Genomic DNA, 10,342 nt, shown 5'->3' on the forward strand with positions numbered 1-10,342 from the left:
CAAGCAAAACATGTTTAGTCACCGCAGAGCATAGCAAACTGCAAAAACCAACACCAACTTTTAACAAGTACAGCAAAGGAGGGACCATGGTGCAGATTGGATAAACTAAGATCGAGAACAAATGAATCAAATCGCGACCCACAACTGTTTAACAGATATAAATTCCTTAATATTCTCTGGATAGTCTGTCGTTATCTCAAGCCCTTATTGCCCCACGTTGGGCGCCAAAAAGGACTGTCATGGTTTAACCCGGCTGGCAACTCAGCACCACGCAGCCGCTTGCTCACTCCCCCCTCCCTCAGTGGGATGGGGGAGAGAATCGGAAAGAAAATAAAAGGTTAGAGCCGAGGGCTGAGATAAAGACAGTTTAATAAGAGAAAATAATAATAATAGTAGTAATGAGAATGATAACAGAATATACAGAATATACAAAACGAATGATGCACAATGCAATTGCTCACCACCCGCCGACCGATGCCCAGCCCATCCCGAGCTGTGATCAGTCCTCGAGCCACGAGCAGTCCCCGAGCCGCGACCAACCAACCGACTGACCCCCCCAAGCATGACGTTATATGGTATGGAATAGCTCTTTGGTCAGTTTGGGTTAGCTGTGCTAGCTGTGCTGTACTTGTTATGCACCTGGCCGAGCAGGAGAAGCTCAAAAAGTCCTTGAGTAGTCTGAGCACTACTTGGCAACAGCTGAAAACATCAGTGTGTTATCAACATTCTTCTGGTACTAAATCCAAAACACAGCACTATGCTAGCTACTAGGAAGAAAATTAACTCTACCCCAGCCAAAACCAGGACAACAAGCAACAAAAAGCTACCAGGAAAAGTAACCAGAAGATTTTGAGTCTATTTCCTATCTCTAAGAGAAACTAGGATTTTCCACATTTAAGATAAATACTCAAATGAATTACATGGCCTGTATGAAATTAAATAAATCTGTGATCTGTTATTTTATATGAACTACATTGTGTCAAACATGAGAACAGATCCTATTTCTTACCCATACTCAAAGACTTCCTGGGATTGCTACAGAAATGGAGGTTCTTCTTGAATAGGCTTGTTTCATCTTTTGGTCACTTAGATGTGAGATTTCATTGTGTTTTTCAAATGTATGAACTAGCTGCCATTTCTCACTCCTCTCAATAAAGGGAAGCTTCTTAAATCCCATGTTTTAAATACAAAATACTAGCTAACACGTGTACAATAACTCAATGTCTTTGAACTGCTTACTACTCTCCTCCAGATACCAGAGGAATTGGGATATATTGTAATATCAGTTTTCACCACTTTGCATATTGCAAGGACAAGTTGCTACGCTTATGGTACTGAATGATGCTAAAGCTTTGCATTGATAATACTTAAATACTCTAGACTGCTCTAAGGTGTGTTCAAATGAAAGCATAATTACACTAAGGCTTGGCACATGTCGTTACATATTTGTGCATTTAAAAGTAATGGCCCACCTTGGGAGAGAATCTGGAAGCAAACCAGAATGCCAGGTGCATCTGGAAGAGATGATTTTTCTTTCTTACAGTCACTTTACTAATATGGGGTTTATGAAATTTAGTAAATCCTGTCTTCTGATAATGACGGGTAATGGTATTTTTTTTAATCCTTATGTGTTCTAAGGTTCTGTTTGGTTTGCTTTTAGTTTTTTCTGGTTGGTTTGTTTTTTTTTTTTTAACCCCCATCTCAAAATTCTATGCTAAATCTTACCTTCCTGCATCTTTCTGAGCTATATGAAGATGGGTAGGAAAGCACAACTGTAGAAGCTGAAGGGTGAAGTGTAGTACTATACATAAAGTTATAAAAGTAAACAATCCTAGTAATAAGCTTTACTATGATAGCACTAAAACTTTGAGGTTAGACCTTTGGTTTCAATGGAAATATCCTGACCTGTCCTAGATATAAACAAAGCCGGTGTGAAATATTAATTTATTATATATTTAGTTTATAATAATATATAAGGTATCCTATATTTCAAATATTCTGGAAACTTGGTTATAAAAATATGCAATAATTTTGAACAAAACTGTGTCTATAATCACCAATACAGTCAACTACACTTATTCTTAAATATGTATGTTACCAAATGCTAAATGACGCCTAGAGGAAAAAAAAAGGCAAATCATTTTGCTTGCATTCTTGTCAGCTTAGAGCATGGCCCTACTTGAAAACTTGATAAATCAAAATCTATTACTTGGGGAGACAACTTTGTTCCTTTGTACTGAATGTTGCACCCAAATTTTTAGTTAAAATGGCTAATTTTGAAGTCTGTGATCCTGAAAGCTACAAAAAAGTCAGATAATTTACCCAGAGAGTGCTGGGTCAAAGCATCTGAAGACTGCATGCACCAACACAAGGTATCTTTGTTCATACTGTTTCTCATTCACTGTATGGCCTTCACAATAGGAGGAAAAAATCCACCTTAGTTTATCTCCAAAAGACACTCTTAAAAAAGGTGCATCTGTCAAGTGTGTCCTGGGGAGATGTCAGCAATTGATCCTCCTCAGATAGCAATAATGCTTTTGAGTTTCACCCTGCTTGCCTCAGGAGAAATTTCACTTTGCTTCAATTACAGAACCGTCATAAAGCACCACTGACCCTATAATACTGCAAGTAATACACCATTTAGAATTCAGGTAATAATATGATATATATACATAATAGATATAATTAATAAAATTAATATGTAAAATAATTCAAGTGATGTTATATTGAAGTCGTCAACCCCAAATTGGAATTATAAGTAAATATCTATTATATACTGGCAACAAGAAGAATTTGCTATTCCTTTCCCTCCATCAACTTTATATATAATTAGGGGAAATAATACCGTCTTTTCATTTCCCATCTGAAAGTTAGCACATGAACATAGAACCGTGTTAATCCAGCTCAAAGATGTTAGCAACACTTACTTTATGAAAACCAGGACTTTAGTCCCCAAAAAAGATTTTGCTTTTTTTATTCAGCCTTACTATCAAATAAACTGATATCTCAGCAATAATGTTTTAGCAGTTACTCAAGTTCTTATGTCACTATTCTGTTTAGGTGAAATGCAGAAGAAAGGCTTATATAACTTTTTGCTAATAGAAAGCTTCTGTCTCCACCAGAAATAAGCTTGAAGTTAAGAAATGTCTGAATAAATTAATCTGACTACATCTGAGTATTAGATATACATCTTGAAAGTATTAAAAATACTGAGGTACAACCAGACATGTCGATACTCATTTCTCTGCAACTGCTGAAAGATTTAACATATCTACTAACACAGCATACTAGAGTTTTGCAGTGAGGCATAGCAATAGACTTGTATGTTTGCATTCCTTTGACCTGATGTCTTTGCTAATTACCGTTCAAGTAATTTAGTTGTTTTGCTCATAGCATTGTTTTGGGTTTTTATTATCTTGCAAAAAGAAATTTTAAAAAAGTTCTTATAAAAATAGGACTAAAATTAACATCATCTTGTATTAGAAGCTTCAAACATAATTACATTGACTTTTCCATTGGAGAAAAAGTATGTCCTGATGCATATAACCAACTTGATTACCACTGTCCAGTTTAGAGAAATTAATTTGCAACAACAAAAAAGCCTTAACAAATTACAAACATCTGACAAAAACATGCCCCACCTTTTTAATCAGAGACTAAAGTAGCCATATACATATACAATTTTTTAAAATAGCTTACCTACACTGGTGTATCATCCTACAGAGCTTCACATGGTGAAACCTGCCGATGCATTCTGCTGCTGACAAGAACAATGCTGATACCTGTAACCAGATGTGGTCCATTAGCACATGCTGAAATTTTCACCAGTGCGCCTTAATCTAGCTCTGAAATACTATGTACCAGCATGCTTTAGACAGATCTGTTATAAACTTATACTTGTATGGCTACCAAGCTTAATCAGCTTAATAATAAAAATCTTTCAATGTTGTCATATTTTCAGGCGTATACTGTTTCTGAAGCCATGTGCTTATAACGCAATTTTTGTCATACCCTTCTAAGCACAATTTGCTATATATGACATTGAGGTACAAAGTATCAAAGGCTAGCTAAAACATGGGTATATTGCCAAAGGTAATGTATGCCTTTGATCGCCTATCTTTGTTTATCTGAATGTTTGAGATGAACTTGAAAGACAACGGATAAATAGGCTTGTGCTGAAAGCCAAATACTTTTTTTTTCTTACTTTGCATAGCTCTTTACAACAGAATCCAGTGAACGAGTGTTCAGTTTCTCTTAGTACATGAATGTATGCACGTGGCTAAAATTGACTTTGAATTTGTTTTCTTGCTGGATGCACTAAACCTCTGAATGAGGCCAGGTATTTATAACCTTATACCAGGTATTTATAACCTTATACCAGGTATTTATAACCTTATACCTATATTCTAATTAGCCTGGCTTTATCTGGGAATAGCAGGGCTGGAGAGCAGCTTGGATACGCTGGCTAGACTGCTTTTGATTACCTTGTGTCTTAGAATCTTCCTTTGATAAAAGCAGAGTGTGACGTCAAAAAGAACGTAAGTGTTTCTGCATGCAATATAAACATATGACAATAATAGCTTCCTCATCAAAACTATTAAAAAAAAGTTTGTTTTTAATGAAGAATCACAACAAATAGGATTTATAAAAAGATAAAGGGAAGCTTTACAATTTTTTCTTTTGTTGTCTATCATCCCTCCATGTTTTTGAACATATATACACACACTTAAATATAGTCTGTACATACACACATCTTCCTATTTTACCCTATTGCTATGGATTCAATACTCGTGATTCTTCACCAAAACCTGAAATTTTGCTGTCATCCTGATGTAATTCATTGTAATGAAGAACTTCTAGAGAAACTAAGGACTGAATGTAGTTCAGTTACCACACACTAGAAATTGTTTGTACAGAGGAAAAATAATGCAGAGCTTGAGGTCATGCCAAACCAGATGATCAGTCTCTTTATGTAGCTCTGTATTGGGTATAGTAAAAAATCTTCTGCAGCTAAGCAATTATATATTCAGACTAGGTTCTAAAAATGTTTGTCAGGAAAGAGCTATTTATGCTTTGTTATTTTTAAACCGTACTACCTAACTCTGAATAGATTTTATTGTGGTTAGGCTTTTTCAGAAAGTCAAAATAAACCAAATAAACCAGTTTGGTTGGGTTTCAAAAATAGAATACATGTATAAATCAAAGTGCTGTATTTGTCTATGAAGTAGGAATGACTGTTCAAATAGCAACAAATTAAAGCCTAGCTTATTACATTTTTTCCCCCTGTTTGAGCTCCAATAAGGCTTATTCAGACTGATGGTGCAGGTGGCAACCATCAGTTCAACATCTCCACATTAAATTTCTAAAACATTATTCTACAATGATTTTCATGCTTTGATATTCTCAGTATACGGGGGTATACCAATTGACTTGGTACGTCTGTCTCGGTACATTTGTCTTGTGTTCCTAAATTCCATCTGTGATGAAAGGAATGTTGCCCAGATTCTCGATCCTTTTATTGGGAATCTAACTGCTGTCTCTCCAACACATTTCCAACTACAGGGAAAAACCACTACTATGGTTACCTGACAAAATACAACTATACCTGTCAGGCACAGTTTAACAGAGGTCATGCTGAAATCATGTGGCTTTAGTGATATTTTTTTTATTTTCTGTCAGCTTGTACTGTGTTTGCAAACAAACAGGTAGCCAAGGTCCGTAAAAGCAAATGAGTCAATGGATGTGGGCTGAGTCATGCAGCAAGGACAACCGTCTGTAAGCAGGACCTGAGCTTTCAATCTCAGGTGTCAAAGTTATGACCAGCATTCTTATGTGTCACAACTTCTTTTCACACTAGAAGAAAATTAAATCTTGGTAGTAAGTACTGCAAATGAGTATCTAAAATTCAGGAAAGCAGCTTAACTGCTCCTGTCTGGAGAAGCGTCTGAGAGAACTGGATGGGCTCGTGCAGTGCCTCTGAATTTTCCTAGAAGCAAACTGCACTGCACTGAAATTGGAGAAGCAGAAGTTCTCTGCTGCTGCATGTAACAAGCCCAGAGACACTGGATAACTATAATACCATAAATTACAGCAGGAGCATATGGAGGACTGAAAGCTAGTACAGTTTGCTGAAAATTTTAAGAATGTTTCATGTAAGATTATCAGTGAAAGAAGGCTAATTAACTTTTTTTTTTAAATAAGAGATTATTGCTTACTGTTTGTAGAGCCGCTTGCTCAGAACAACTTATTTATTACTGTAAGGCTTAATGAAAACCTGTTTCAATTTTACTCTGAAGTGTTCCCATAAAAACTTGCATTGAAAATCCACTGCAATTGATGTTTTCATCAAATATTTTTATTGTTAATATAAGGATGACCCAAGAACCATGTAAGTATGAATACCTAATAGATGGATTATAGTATCAGAGACGGAATTGATTCTGGAAGAATATACAAATCTGTAGAGGATTATAGTCCTTGACATTACAAGGAATTGCATGGTTTTTAGATAAATGTTTCTTAAATGAAAGTGTTGAAGCAGTTAAAAAAAAAAAAAAAGAAAAAAGATAATAATATACAGAATGAAGTGGTCAACAGAAAGAAAAAACTTCTTTGCAGTATTGTGGAGGTAACTATAGCACAACGTATTTATGTCTGGCCGTGTGGCTCACAGGGTGTGCATGCGCGCGCGCGTGTGTGTGTGTGTGTGTGTGTGTGTGTAAAACATAACAAAAGAAACTTTGCATGACAGCTCCTGGTAACTGTCTTAAAGCATTTAAATTGCCTTGCCCCTGCAAGTAAATTAACTGAAGTGAATTTAAAAATAGATACTGAAGCATGAAGTAATAACAGCATCTATGAGGTTTGTATCAGACAGTCCATTCTGTATGATAAAGTACATGACTTGACTTTACACTGAGACAAAGATTTATGAAAGAAAATCCTTGTGGGTTAAAACCTGCAGATACACAAGGCTATGCAACCCCGTCAAATAGCCTGACTGACTTCCCCTGAGTTCTGAGTGCAGGAATTTTTTAGATGGATCTGCTTCCAGAATCCAGCCTTTCCAGGGAACTAATGAAGTCACTACATGCTTAATCTATGACTGAAGCTTATAAATAAAGACTGAAGCTTTCAGAAGGAGGTGTCTTTTGTGTTGTGCCTATGGAAAGTCAGATGTTACTTTCATAGGGAAAAGAAAAACTCCCAAGATTTAGCTTCACTATTTGGCTGAAGAGATTCTGAACAGAGTGGAAGAAAGGTATGCACTGTAGCCAGCCCAATAGCAACCACATTTAGTTGGATATGGATAAAATAAAAAGTTCAGTTTGTTCAGGATAAAACAACAAAAATAGTTAATGTGAACAGACTGTGCTATAGTTCCCATTCCAGCAAAAAAAGTTTACTGCTTTGTTAACAGCTTCAAATATAAGATGTCCTGTTGTTGTAATGTACACGATTTAAAGAACAAAATTAAAAAAACCCCAAGCAAACTATAAATTACATTCCTACCCCTCTTCTTTGATCAATTCAGTGACATGGGGAATAGTAAAGTCCTTCAGCTGCACTATAAACTGTTTATGCACCATCAAACAAATAAGATATTCCTTATTTGGAGTACTTATCCTTTAGGTTGCTATTGCTTGACTTGTTCAAGGCCACTTTCTTCATGGCCTCTGTACATTGGACTTCTTTTGTATCTAACTAGACTTAAATTTTTCCCAAGCAATGTTCTTTTACTCAAAAAAAAAAAAATCTTAGGGGGGAAAATGAGTAATATATAGCATATGTTAAAATAACATGCAGAAGTACAATGCTTTGAATGTGGCTCAGGTTGAATAACCCTGGATAAAATGGCAAAGTTTGTCTATAGCAATCCTTGGCTTGAGGAGTAAGGGAGCAAGATTTGATAACCAAAATTCCTAATAAAGTGTGTATATACCTTTCTTCTTTTTCCCCAGCCAGCATTACACCCTAATTCTTGCTACTCATTCTTCTGAGGCTTACAGGTATCTTATGTACTAAGGATACAGTTAAGGTTATACAATACCGCTCTAAAATGTTTTACACTTTTTGAGACTCCCCAGATAATCACAGTTAAAGAGACTGAGAATATACAAATATTGCACACAGCAAACTGAACCACAACAAATAACTTTTACATGCTTCTTTTCAGCAGTCAATATTAAAACTCTTCTCAAAGATGGTCACTCAGTATCACCCATCCCATTTTTAACTATGAGGAAACTAAAGTCTGTGAAGCTGAGATGGCTTTGCTTGTGTGACATACCCACTGGATGAAAGGGAGTTCCCAAAGTCTACAAGCATGAGACAGATTTGCCTAATTAATGCCACTAGCCCGCTCTAAACCCTATGGCGCTGGTTCTTCTCTTTCTAATCACTCCTCGGGCTGCTTTTTACAGAGGTAGAAAACACTTCAGATGGTGAAAATGTAAGATTTGATTATATGCCTGGGCAAATGAAAGTCTAATACCCGGACATTCACATGTTAAACCTATTGTAAACCCAACCACTAAACATGAACATAAACCAGATCAACCTCAAGAACAATGCTAATAATTTTCACTTTCTTTTGGAAAGTTTGTTCAATTTTTTTTCCCTTCTACTTTAGTGCTGTAATGTTTGAGGTTTTTTGCTTTGTTTCCTTGTTTGCTTTTCTTTTTCTTTCTTGTAATTATTGTATTCCTTTGCATGTGCTGAATTGTTTAACCTTCTGAAATTTGGCTCGCTTTCCTCCGTATCTGTGTCCATTTGTTCCATGACTACAATCCTTCAACCTTCTACTCTCTTGAAAGAGGTTTAAAACTTTATGAATGGTCTTCTGCCAAAACCACCTTTTCTGGAGATGGTTATCCCCCTTTTCTTTCCCTTTTTCTTTCTAAGCTTCTTATGGCATGTTCTTATTCATATTTTACATTACATATTTTAAGCTCCTTTGGCATGTTTTGCCAAAAGATGTACTGCTGTCTACCATATTACATGGATATGCTTAGTCTTAAACCATATGAATATTTAATGTACACATTGCTTTGAGTTTGTTTGTCCTGGGCCAACTCAGATACATGGATATGACTCCTGTTAAAGTCATGTGCATCAGAGGACTCCTTCAGTATAAACGTGACACTTGAGAGAGAAAAGCCACTCTAAGAATTTGAAAAGAATTATTTGCATTCATAAATTTTTGTAATTGGTAGATACCATCTTGGTCTGGATTTGTTTTTCTGGAAGGTCTAAGCCCATGGCAACGGGGTAGAGAAAAAGAAGAGACTAAGCGCTTTTTCTAATAGAAGGGTTGAAATCTCCACATGGTTTGTCTTGTAAGAGTGCTACAAAAGTCCAGTCAAATCTTTCTTTGAGCACTATCCTCTAAATTGAAGGCATTATTACACTGGCATAAGTAGGTAACTTCTAGAACATATGGGAGTAAAGTACTGAATCACAGTTTTCTGGAGACATGGCAATTTCTGTTTCAGCCTTCCAGAGCTCCTGGTTGCCATCCCCATTTCAGTCTCTGGCAACCATACCTCTTCCTGAAGGGCACCAGTGGCTAAAGATTTGGTAGGGTTTTTTTCTTATTTGGTGCTTAGTAGAAGCAAGCCCAACAGTGCTGCTTTTAACTTGCCTTTGCTATGCCTCTATGATGTTAATGTGACTTTAGCTGAACTCAAGCCTTAGTTTGTATCAGAATAAACCTTCTTCTGTAGAGAAATCCCAAAGAAAGCTGAGAGAATTTTGCTGGAGGCTCTCCCTAGTGAAGTGCTTATTTAATTAACAATTAATGTAACTTATATGACTGTCAATGCAAACATGTACGCTCTTTAAAAACAGTTCTAGGAGAGATGTTTCACTTTGCAACGGCTATGCTCAGAAGCTTTGTTTTGGGATGATAAATTAACTTTACCATTTAACGTGCAGTGCTGTACATTTTCAAAGCCTGACCTAACACAGGTTAGCTTGTGGTGCATTGGCAGTACCTTAACAGACAGCCGAGTCCTTCAGTGTCTTTCCTCTTGCATGGAGGCTCTGCCGAGTTCCATACAGGGGACTGCTGTCTGACAGCTGTTCCCTGTCTCCTGCAGGAAAAAAGGTTGCACGCTGTATTTTTTTCCTTCCCAGATACCTTTCCCAGCGGTTCACACCCCACCCCTCTCAGCACGTACCGCCCCTTGGGAATTTCTGCCTGTTCCCTTCAGAAACAGGGTTTGCTTTTGAACAGGTCTTACGGGCTCTGTGCTGGAGCGCGGCTGCGGCGGCCCGCGGAGGGGGCGGCCCTGCCCGCGGGGCCCCGCTGCTGCGCACACACCCGTGAGCGATCTTGCTG

General features: G+C 37.1%; 1 long non-coding RNA gene across 3 annotated transcripts in view; it reads right to left on the reverse strand.

Annotated features, from left to right (window-relative positions):
* LOC118452054 overlaps positions 1 to 10,336 on the reverse strand; it is a 55,815-nt gene extending 45,479 nt beyond the window's left edge. Inside the window, exons 1-4 of one of the 3 annotated variants that reach the window (XR_004841698.1) lie at positions 10,182 to 10,336; positions 9,996 to 10,094; positions 3,700 to 3,782; positions 736 to 1,514 (exon numbers count right to left, since the gene is read on the reverse strand). This is a non-coding gene — a long non-coding RNA (uncharacterized LOC118452054). Of the gene's footprint in view, positions 1 to 735; positions 1,515 to 1,634; positions 3,783 to 9,995; positions 10,095 to 10,181 lie in introns of those variants that run through there. The other 2 variants (XR_004841697.1, XR_004841696.1) reach the window with 2 other exon arrangements.
* Between the last annotated feature and the right edge of the window lie 6 nt (positions 10,337 to 10,342).

The sequence above is a fragment of the Egretta garzetta genome, unplaced genomic scaffold, assembly GCF_000687185.1.
Source record: "Egretta garzetta isolate BGI_Z169 unplaced genomic scaffold, ASM68718v1 scaffold553, whole genome shotgun sequence".
NCBI lineage: Eukaryota > Metazoa > Chordata > Aves > Pelecaniformes > Ardeidae > Egretta > Egretta garzetta.